The sequence below is a fragment of the Coregonus lavaretus genome (assembly GCF_964263955.1).
Source record: "Coregonus lavaretus genome assembly, contig: HAP1_SCAFFOLD_1086, whole genome shotgun sequence".
Lineage (NCBI taxonomy): Eukaryota > Metazoa > Chordata > Actinopteri > Salmoniformes > Salmonidae > Coregonus > Coregonus lavaretus.
The window spans coordinates 135,929-147,861 of NW_028164045.1; positions in this window are offsets into that span (position 1 = coordinate 135,929).

Genomic DNA, 11,933 nt, shown 5'->3' on the forward strand with positions numbered 1-11,933 from the left:
CTGAACCCTACTCTACTATACTATATAGTACTGAACTGAACCCTACTATACTATACTATATAGTACTGAACTGAACCCTACTGTACTATACTATATAGTACTGAACTGAACCCTACTATACTATACTATATAATACTGAACTGAACCCTCCTATACTATACTATATAGTACTGAACTGAACCCTACTATACTATACTATATAGTACTGAACTGAACCCTACTGTACTATACTATATAGTACTGAACTGAACCCTACTATACTATACTATATAGTACTGAACTGAACCCTACTGTACTATACTATATAGTACTGAACTGAACCCTACTATACTATACTATATAGTACTGAACTGAACCCTACTGTACTATACTATATAGTACTGAACTGAACCCTACTATACTATACTATATAGTACTGAACTGAACCCTACTGTACTATACTATATAGTACTGAACTGAACCCTACTGTACTATACTATATAGTACTGAACTGAACCCTACTGTACTATACTATATAGTACTGAACTGAACCCTACAGTACTATACTATATAGTACTGAACTGAACCCTACTATACTATATAGTACTGAACTGAACCCTACTCTACTATACTATATAGTACTGCACTGAACTGAACCCTACTGTACTATACCATATAGCACTGAACTGAACCCTACTATACTATACTATACTATATAATACTGAACTGAACCCTCCTCTACTATACTATATAGTACTGAACTGAACCCTTCTGTACTATACTATATAGTACTGAACTGAACCCTACTCTACTATACTATATAGTACTGAACTGAACCCTACTGTACTAGACTATATAGTACTGAACTGAACCCTACTCTACTATACAGCATAGTTCTGAACTGAACCCTACTCTACTATACTATATAGTACTGATCTGAACCCTACTTTACTATACAGCATAGTACTGAACTGAACCCTACTGTACTATACTATATAGTACTGAACTGAACCCTACTGTACTATACTATATAGTACTGAACTGAACCCTACTATACTATACTATATAATACTGAACTGAACCCTCATATACTATACTATATAGTATTGAACTGAACCCTACTATACTATACTATATAGTACTGAACTGAACCCTACTGTACTATACTATATAGTACTGAACTGAACCCTACTATACTATACTATATAGTACTGTACTGAACCCTACTGTACTATACTATATAGTACTGAACTGAACCCTACTATACTATACTATATAGTACTGAACTGAACCCTACTGTACTATACTATATAGTACTGAACTGAACCCTACTGTACTATACTATATAGTACTGAACTGAACCCTACTGTACTATACTATATAGTACTGAACTGAACCCTACAGTACTATACTATATAGTACTGAACTGAACCCTACTATACTATATAGTACTGAACTGAACCCTACTCTACTATACTATATAGTACTGCACTGAACTGAACCCTACTGTACTATACCATATAGCACTGAACTGAACCCTACTATACTATACTATATAGTACTGAACTGAACCCTACTATACTATACTATATAGTACTGAACTGAACCCTACTTTACTATACAGCATAGTACTGAACTGAACCCTACTGTACTATACTATACAGTACTGAACTGAACCCTACTGTACTATATAATACTGAACTGAACCCTAATGTACTATACTATATAGTCCTGAACTGAACCCTACTGTACTATACTATATAGTACTGAACTGAACCCTACTGTACTATATAATACTGAACTGAACCCTACTGTACTATACTATAGAGTACTGAACTGAACCCTACTATACTATACTATATAATACTGAACTGAACCCTCCTATACTATACTATATAGTACTGAACTGAACCCTACTGTACTATACTATATAGTACTGAACTGAACCCTACTGTACTATATAGTACTGAACTGAACCCTACTATACTATACTATATAGTACTGAACTGAACCCTACTGTACTATACTATATAGTACTGAACTGAACCCTACTGTACTATACTATATAGTACTGAACTGAACCCTACTATACTACACTATATAATTCTGAACTGAACTCTCCTATACTATACTATATCGTACTGAACTGAACCCTACTATACTATACTATATAGTACTGAACTGAACCCTACTGTACTATACTATATAGTACTGAACTGAACCCTACTATGCTATACTATATAGTGCTGAACTGAGCCCTACTGTACTATACTATATAGTACTGAACTGAACCCTACTATACTATACTATATAGTACTGAACTGAACCCTACTCTACTATACTATATAGTACTGAACTGAACCCTACTATACTATACTATATAGTACTGAACTGAACCCTACTGTACTATACTATATAGTACTGAACTGAACCCTACTATACTATACTATATAATACTGAACTGAACCCTCCTATACTATACTATATAGTACTGAACTGAACCCTACTATACTATACTATATAGTACTGTACTGAACCCTACTGTACTATACTATATAGTACTGAACTGAACCCTACTATACTATACTATATAGTACTGAACTGAACCCTACTGTACTATACTATATAGTACTGAACTGAACCCTACTGTACTATACTATATAGTACTGCATTGAACTGAACCCTACTGTACTATACCATATAGCACTGAACTGAACCCTACTATACTATACTATATAGTACTGAACTGAACCCTACTATACTATACTATATAATACTGAACTGAACCCTCCTATACTATACTATATAGTACTGAACTGAACCCTACTATACTATACTATATAGTACTGAACTGAACCCTACTATACTATACTATATAGTACTGAACTGAACCCCACTGTACTATACTATATAGTACTGAACTGAACCCTACTATACAATACTATATACTACTTAACTGAACACTACTGTACTATACTATATAGTACTGAACTGAACCCTACTATACTATACTATATAGTACTGAACGGAACCCTACTATACTATACTATATAGTACTGAACTGAACCCTACTATACTATACTATATAGTACTGAACTGAACCCTACTGTACTATACTATATAATACTGAACTGAACCCTCCTATACTATACTATATAATACTGAACTGAACCCTCCTATACTATACTATATAGTACTGAACTGAACCCTACTGTACTATACTATATAGTACTGAACTGAACCCTACTCTACTATACTATATAGTACTGAACTTAACCATACTTTACTATACAGCATAGTACTGAACTGAACCCTACTGTACTATACTATACAGTACTGAACTGAACCCTACTGTACTATATAATACTGAACTGAACCCTAATGTACTATACTATATAGTCCTGAACTGAACCCTACTGTACTATACTATATAGTACTGAACTGAACCCTACTGTACTATATAATACTGAACTGAACCCTACTGTACTATACTATAGAGTACTGAACTGAACCCTACTATACTATACTATATAATACTGAACTGAACCCTCCTATACTATACTATATAGTACTGAACTGAACCCTACTGTACTATACTATATAGTACTGAACTGAACCCTACTGTACTATATAGTACTGAACTGAACCCTACTATACTATACTATATAGTACTGAACTGAACCCTACTGTACTATACTATATAGTACTGAACTGAACCCTACTGTACTATACTATATAGTACTGAACTGAACCCTACTATACTATACTATATAGTACTGAACTGAACCCTACTGTACTATACTATATAGTACTGAACTGAACCCTACTGTACTATACTATATAGTACTGAACTGAACCCTACTGTACTATACTATATAGTACTGAACTGAACCCTACAGTACTATACTATATAGTACTGAACTAAACCCTACTATACTATATAGTACTGAACTGAACCCTACTCTACTATACTATATAGTACTGCACTGAACTGAACCCTACTGTACTATACCATATAGCACTGAACTGAACCCTACTATACTATACTATATAGTACTGAACTGAACCCTACTATACTATACTATATAGTACTGAACTGAACCCTACTATACTATACTATATAGTACTGAACTGAACCCTACTGTACTATACTATATAGTACTGAACTGAACCCTACTGTACTATACTATATAGTACTGAACTGAACCCTACTGTACTATACTATATAGTACTGAACTGAACCCTACAGTACTATACTATATAGTACTGAACTGAACCCTACTATACTATATAGTACTGAACTGAACCCTACTCTACTATACTATATAGTACTGCACTGAACTGAACCCTACTGTACTATACCATATAGCACTGAACTGAACCCTACTATACTATACTATATAGTACTGAACTGAACCCTACTATACTATACTATATAGTACTGAACTGAACCCTACTTTACTATACAGCATAGTACTGAACTGAACCCTACTGTACTATACTATACAGTACTGAACTGAACCCTACTGTACTATATAATACTGAACTGAACCCTAATGTACTATACTATATAGTCCTGAACTGAACCCTACTGTACTATACTATATAGTACTGAACTGAACCCTACTGTACTCTATAATACTGAACTGAACCCTACTGTACTATACTATAGAGTACTGAACTGAACCCTACTATACTATACTATATAATACTGAACTGAACCCTCCTATACTATACTATATAGTACTGAACTGAACCCTACTGTACTATACTATATAGTACTGAACTGAACCCTACTGTACTATATAGTACTGAACTGAACCCTACTATACTATACTATATAGTACTGAACTGAACCCTACTGTACTATACTATATAGTACTGAACTGAACCCTACTGTACAATACTATATAGTACTGAACTGAACCCTACTATACTACACTATATAATACTGAACTGAACTCTCCTATACTATACTATATCGTACTGAACTGAACCCTACTATACTATACTATATAGTACTGAACTGAACCCTACTGTACTATACTATATAGTACTGAACTGAACCCTACTATGCTATACTATATAGTGCTGAACTGAGCCCTACTGTACTATACTATATAGTACTGAACTGAACCCTACTATACTATACTATATAGTACTGAACTGAACCCTACTCTACTATACTATATAGTACTGAACTGAACCCTACTATACTATACTATATAGTACTGAACTGAACCCTACTGTACTATACTATATAGTACTGAACTGAACCCTACTATACTATACTATATAATACTGAACTGAACCCTCCTATACTATACTATATAGTACTGAACTGAACCCTACTATACTATACTATATAGTACTGTACTGAACCCTACTGTACTATACTATATAGTACTGAACTGAACCCTACTATACTATACTATATAGTACTGAACTGAACCCTACTGTACTATACTATATAGTACTGAACTGAACCCTACTGTACTATACTATATAGTACTGCACTGAACTGAACCCTACTGTACTATACCATATAGCACTGAACTGAACCCTACTATACTATACTATATAGTACTGAACTGAACCCTACTATACTATACTATATAATACTGAACTGAACCCTCCTATACTATACTATATAGTACTGAACTGAACCCTACTATACTATACTATATAGTACTGAACTGAACCCTACTATACTATACTATATAGTACTGAACTGAACCCCACTGTACTATACTATATAGTACTGAACTGAACCCTACTATACAATACTATATACTACTTAACTGAACACTACTGTACTATACTATATAGTACTGAACTGAACCCTACTATACTATACTATATAGTACTGAACGGAACCCTACTATACTATACTATATAGTACTGAACTGAACCCTACTATACTATACTATATAGTACTGAACTGAACCCTACTGTACTATACTATATAATACTGAACTGAACCCTCCTATACTATACTATATAATACTGAACTGAACCCTCCTATACTATACTATATAGTACTGAACTGAACCCTACTGTACTATACTATATAGTACTGAACTGAACCCTACTCTACTATACTATATAGTACTGAACTTAACCATACTTTACTATACAGCATAGTACTGAACTGAACCCTACTGTACTATACTATACAGTACTGAACTGAACCCTACTGTACTATATAATACTGAACTGAACCCTAATGTACTATACTATATAGTCCTGAACTGAACCCTACTGTACTATACTATATAGTACTGAACTGAACCCTACTGTACTATATAATACTGAACTGAACCCTACTGTACTATACTATAGAGTACTGAACTGAACCCTACTATACTATACTATATAATACTGAACTGAACCCTCCTATACTATACTATATAGTACTGAACTGAACCCTACTGTACTATACTATATAGTACTGAACTGAACCCTACTGTACTATATAGTACTGAACTGAACCCTACTATACTATACTATATAGTACTGAACTGAACCCTACTGTACTATACTATATAGTACTGAACTGAACCCTACTGTACTATACTATATAGTACTGAACTGAACCCTACTATACTACACTATATAATACTGAACTGAACTCTCCTATACTATACTATATCGTACTGAACTGAACCCTACTATACTATACTATATAGTACTGAACTGAACCCTACTGTACTATACTATATAGTACTGAACTGAACCCTACTATGCTATACTATATAGTACTGAACTGAACCCTACTGTACTATACTATATAGTACTGAACTGAACCCTACTATACTATACTATATAGTGCTGAACTGAGCCCTACTGTACTATACTATATAGTACTGAACTGAACCCTACTATACTATACTATATAGTACTGAACTGAACCCTACTCTACTATACTATATAGTACTGAACTGAACCCTACTATACTATACTATATAGTACTGAACTGAACCCTACTGTACTATACTATATAGTACTGAACTGAACCCTACTATACTATACTATATAATACTGAACTGAACCCTCCTATACTATACTATATAGTACTGAACTGAACCCTACTATACTATACTATATAGTACTGAACTGAACCCTACTGTACTATACTATATAGTACTGAACTGAACCCTACTATACTATACTATATAGTACTGAACTGAACCCTACTGTACTATACTATATAGTACTGAACTGAACCCTACTGTACTATACTATATAGTACTGAACTGAACCCTACTGTACTATACTATATAGTACTGAACTGAACCCTACAGTACTATACTATATAGTACTGAACTGAACCCTACTATACTATATAGTACTGAACTGAACCCTACTCTACTATACTATATAGTACTGCACTGAACTGAACCCTACTGTACTATACCATATAGCACTGAACTGAACCCTACTATACTATACTATACTATATAATACTGAACTGAACCCTCCTCTACTATACTATATAGTACTGAACTGAACCCTTCTGTACTATACTATATAGTACTGAACTGAACCCTACTCTACTATACTATATAGTACTGAACTGAACCCTACTGTACTAGACTATATAGTACTGAACTGAACCCTACTCTACTATACAGCATAGTACTGAACTGAACCCTACAGTACTATACCATATAGCACTGAACTGAACCCTACTATACTATACTGAACTGAACCCTCCTCTACTATACTATATAGTACTGAACTGAACCCTACTGTACTATACTATATAGTACTGAACTGAACCCTACTGTACTACTATACTATATAGTGCTGAACTGAACCCTACTGTACTATACTATATAGTATTGAACTGAACCCTACTGTACTATACTATATAGTACTGAACTGAACCCTACTGTACTATACTATATAGTACTGAACTGAACCCTACTATACTATACAGTATAGTACTGAACTGAACCCTACTCCACTATACAGCATAGTACTGAACCCTACTCTACTATACTATATAGTACTGAACTGAACCCTACTATACTATACTATATAGTACTGAACTGAACCCTACTTTACTAATCAGTACTGAACTGAACCCTACTCTACTATACAGTACTGAACTGAACCCTACTGTACTATACTATATAGTATTGAACTGAACCCTACTGTACTATACATTTACATTTTAGTCATTTAGCAGACGCTCTTATCCAGAGCGACTTACAGGAGCAATTAGGGTTAAGTGCCTTGCTCAAGGGCACATTTACGTCATTTAGCAGACGCTCTTATCCAGAGCGACTCACCAATTGGTGCGTTCACCCTATAGCCAGTGGGATAACCACTTTACAATACTATATAGTTCTGAACTGAACCCTACTGTACTATACTATATAGTACTGAACTGAACCCTACTATACTATACTATATAGTACTGAACTGAACCCTACTATACTATACTATATAGTACTGAACTGAACCCTACTCTACTATACTCCACTGTGCTCAAGGCAAACGGTGGCTATTTGAATAATCTCAAATATAACATATATTTTGATTTGTTTAACACTTTTTTGGTTACTACATGATTCCATATGTGTTATTTCATAGTTTTGATGTCTTCACTATTATTCTACAATGTAAAAAATAGTAAAAATAAAGAAAAACCCTTGAATGAGTTGGTGTGTCTCCCTGGCATATTACATCATTTATGCAGCAGCATACAATACATTTTTGGACTCACCTTGTTGTGCTGTGCTCACTTGAACAGGAAGGTGGCCGGTGGTCCTTCTTGTGGGCTCTAGAAAGAGGCACGAAATCCCGACCTGAACGTGGCAGCAGTCATGCTGGATTGACAGCATGGTCAATGTATTTAAACTTTTCTGGCCCATGGCGTTACCCCCTTTTTTGTGATATCGAATTGGTAGTTACGACCTTGTCTCATCGCTTGTCTCAACTCCCCTACGGACTCGACGAAGGTCGAGAGCCAAGCCGCACTGCTTCTTGACACACTGCTCGCTTAACCCGGAAGCCAGCCGCACCAATGTGTCGGAGGAAACACTGTCGAACTGACGACCGTAGTCAGCTTGCAGGAGCCCGGCCCGCCACAAGGAGTCGCTAGAGCACGATGGGACAAGGACATCCTGGCCGGCCAAACCCTCCCCTAACCCGGACGACGCTGGGCCAAACCCTCCCCACTAACCCGGACGACGCTGGGCAAAACCCTCCCCTAACCCGGACGACGCTGGGCCAAACCCTCCCCTAACCCGGACGACGCTGGGCCAAACCCTCCCCTAACCCGGCCGACGCTGGGCCAAACCCTCCCCTAACCCGGACGACGCTGGGCCAAACCCTCCCCTAACCCGGACGACGCTGGGCAAAACCCTCCCCTAACCCGGACGACGCTGGGCCAAACCCTCCCCTAACCCGGACGACGCTGGGCCAAACCCTCCCCTAACCCGGCCGACGCTGGGCCGAACCCTCCCCTAACCCGGACGACGCTGGGCCAAACCCTCCCCTAACCCGGACGACGCTGGGCCAAACCCTCCCCTAACCCGGACGACGCTGGGCCAAACCCTCCCCTAACCCGGACGACGCTGGGCCAAACCCTCCCCTAACCCGGACGACGCTGGGCCAAACCCTCCCCTAACCCGGACGACGCTGGGCCAAACCCTCCCCTAACCCGGACGACGCTGGGCCAAACCCTCCCCTAACCCGGACGACGCTGGGCCAAACCCTCCCCTAACCCGGACGACGCTGGGCCAAACCCTCCCCTAACCCGGACGACGCTGGGCCAAACCCTCCCCTAACCCGGACGACGCTGGGCCAAACCCTCCCCTAACCCGGACGACGCTGGGCCAAACCCTCCCCTAACCCGGACGACGCTGGGCCAAACCCTCCCCTAACCCGGACGACGCTGGGCCAATTGTGCACCGCCTCATGGGACTCCCGGTCACAGCCGGCTGTGACACAGCCTGGGATCGAACCCGGGGCTGCAGTGGCACTTAGCACTCATTGTTGAATTTGCGATTTCCAACTTGTTGTGTAATGTTTATGTCCAATGGCCGATGAGCACCGATATGTTTTATCTATCATTTCTCTTCATATGACAAGGATTGAAAAGGATTTGCCAGTAGATTGTTGACTTGATGCATAATGATGACTGCTTGACTAGCTTGCTAGCTAAGATTTTGAAAGTATGACGTTGACATGATCAGTCCAATCAAAGCTAGGGTAGATATAACGCGATTTGACGTCATTTTATCTGTGGCCAATGACCTTGAGCCTTCTTGGATGGGCACTTCTAATGTAAGTCTATGGCAGCACCCAAGGGGCTTGAATTTTCGAGCTCTACCCGTAGATTTTGCGGTGACGTAGTGTCCCCATGAGTGACAGAACACTGAGCCAATCACAGCGCAACTAGAGAACATTATTCTATGGGTTATATACTGACCTGTACTCTGACTGTCTCTATGGGTTATATACTGACCTGTACTCTGACTGTCTCTATGAGTTATATACTGACCTGTACTCTAACTGTCTCTATGGGTTATATACTGACCTGTACTCTGGCTGTCTCTATGGGTTATATACTGACCTGTACTCTGACTGTCTCTATGGGTTATATACTGACCTGTACTCTGGCTGTCTCTATGGGTTATATACTGACCTGTACTCTGGCTGTCTCTATGGGTTATATACTGACCTGTACTCTGACTGTCTCTATGGGTTATATACTGACCTGTACTCTGACTGTCTCTATGGGTTATATACTGACCTGTACTCTGACTGTCTCTATTGGTTATATACTGACCTGTACTCTGGCTGTCTCTATGGGTTATATACTGACCTGTACTCTGACTGTCTCTATGGGTTATATACTGACCTGTACTCTGACTGTCTCTATGGGTTATACTGTATATACTGACCTGTACTCTGACTGTTTCTATGGGTTATACTGTATACTGACCTGTACTCTGACTGTCTCTATGGGTTATATACTGACCTATACTCTGACTGTCTCTATGGGTTATATACTGACCTGTACTCTGGCTGTCTCTATGGGTTATACTGTATATACTGACCTGTACTCTGACTGTCTCTATGGGTTATATACTGACCTGTACTCTGGCTGTCTCTATGGGTTATATACTGACCTGTCCTCTGACTGTCTCTATGGGTTATATACTGACCTGTACTCTGACTGTCTCTATGGGTTATATACTGACCTGTACTCTGGCTGTCTCTATGGGTTATATACTGACCTGTACTCTGGCTGTCTCTATGGGTTATATACTGACCTGTACTCTGACTGTCTCTATTGGTTATACTGTATACTGACCTGTACTCTGACTGTCTCTATGGGTTATATACTGACCTGTACTCTGGCTGTCTCTATGGGTTATATACTGACCTGTACTCTGACTGTCTCTATGGGTTATATACTGACCTGTACTCTGACTGTCTCTATGGGTTATATACTGACCTGTACTCTGGCTGTCTCTATGGGTTAAATACTGACCTGTACTCTGACTGTCTCTATGGGTTATATACTGACCTGTACTCTGGCTGTCTCTATGGGTTATATACTGACCTGTACTCTGGCTGTCTCTATGGGTTATATACTGACCTGTACTCTGGCTGTCTCTATGGGTTATATACTGACCTGTACTCTGGCTGTCTCTATGGGTTATATACTGACCTGTACTCTGACTGTCTCTATGGGTTATATACTGACCTGTACTCTGGCTGTCTCTATGGGTTATATACTGACCTGTACTCTGACTGTCTCTATTGGTTATACTGTATACTGACCTGTACTCTGACTGTCTCTATGGGTTATACTGTATATACTGACCTGTACTCTGACTGTCTCTATGGGTTATATACTGACCTGTACTCTGGCTGTCTCTATGGGTTAAATACTGACCTGTACTCTGACTGTCTCTATGGGTTATATACTG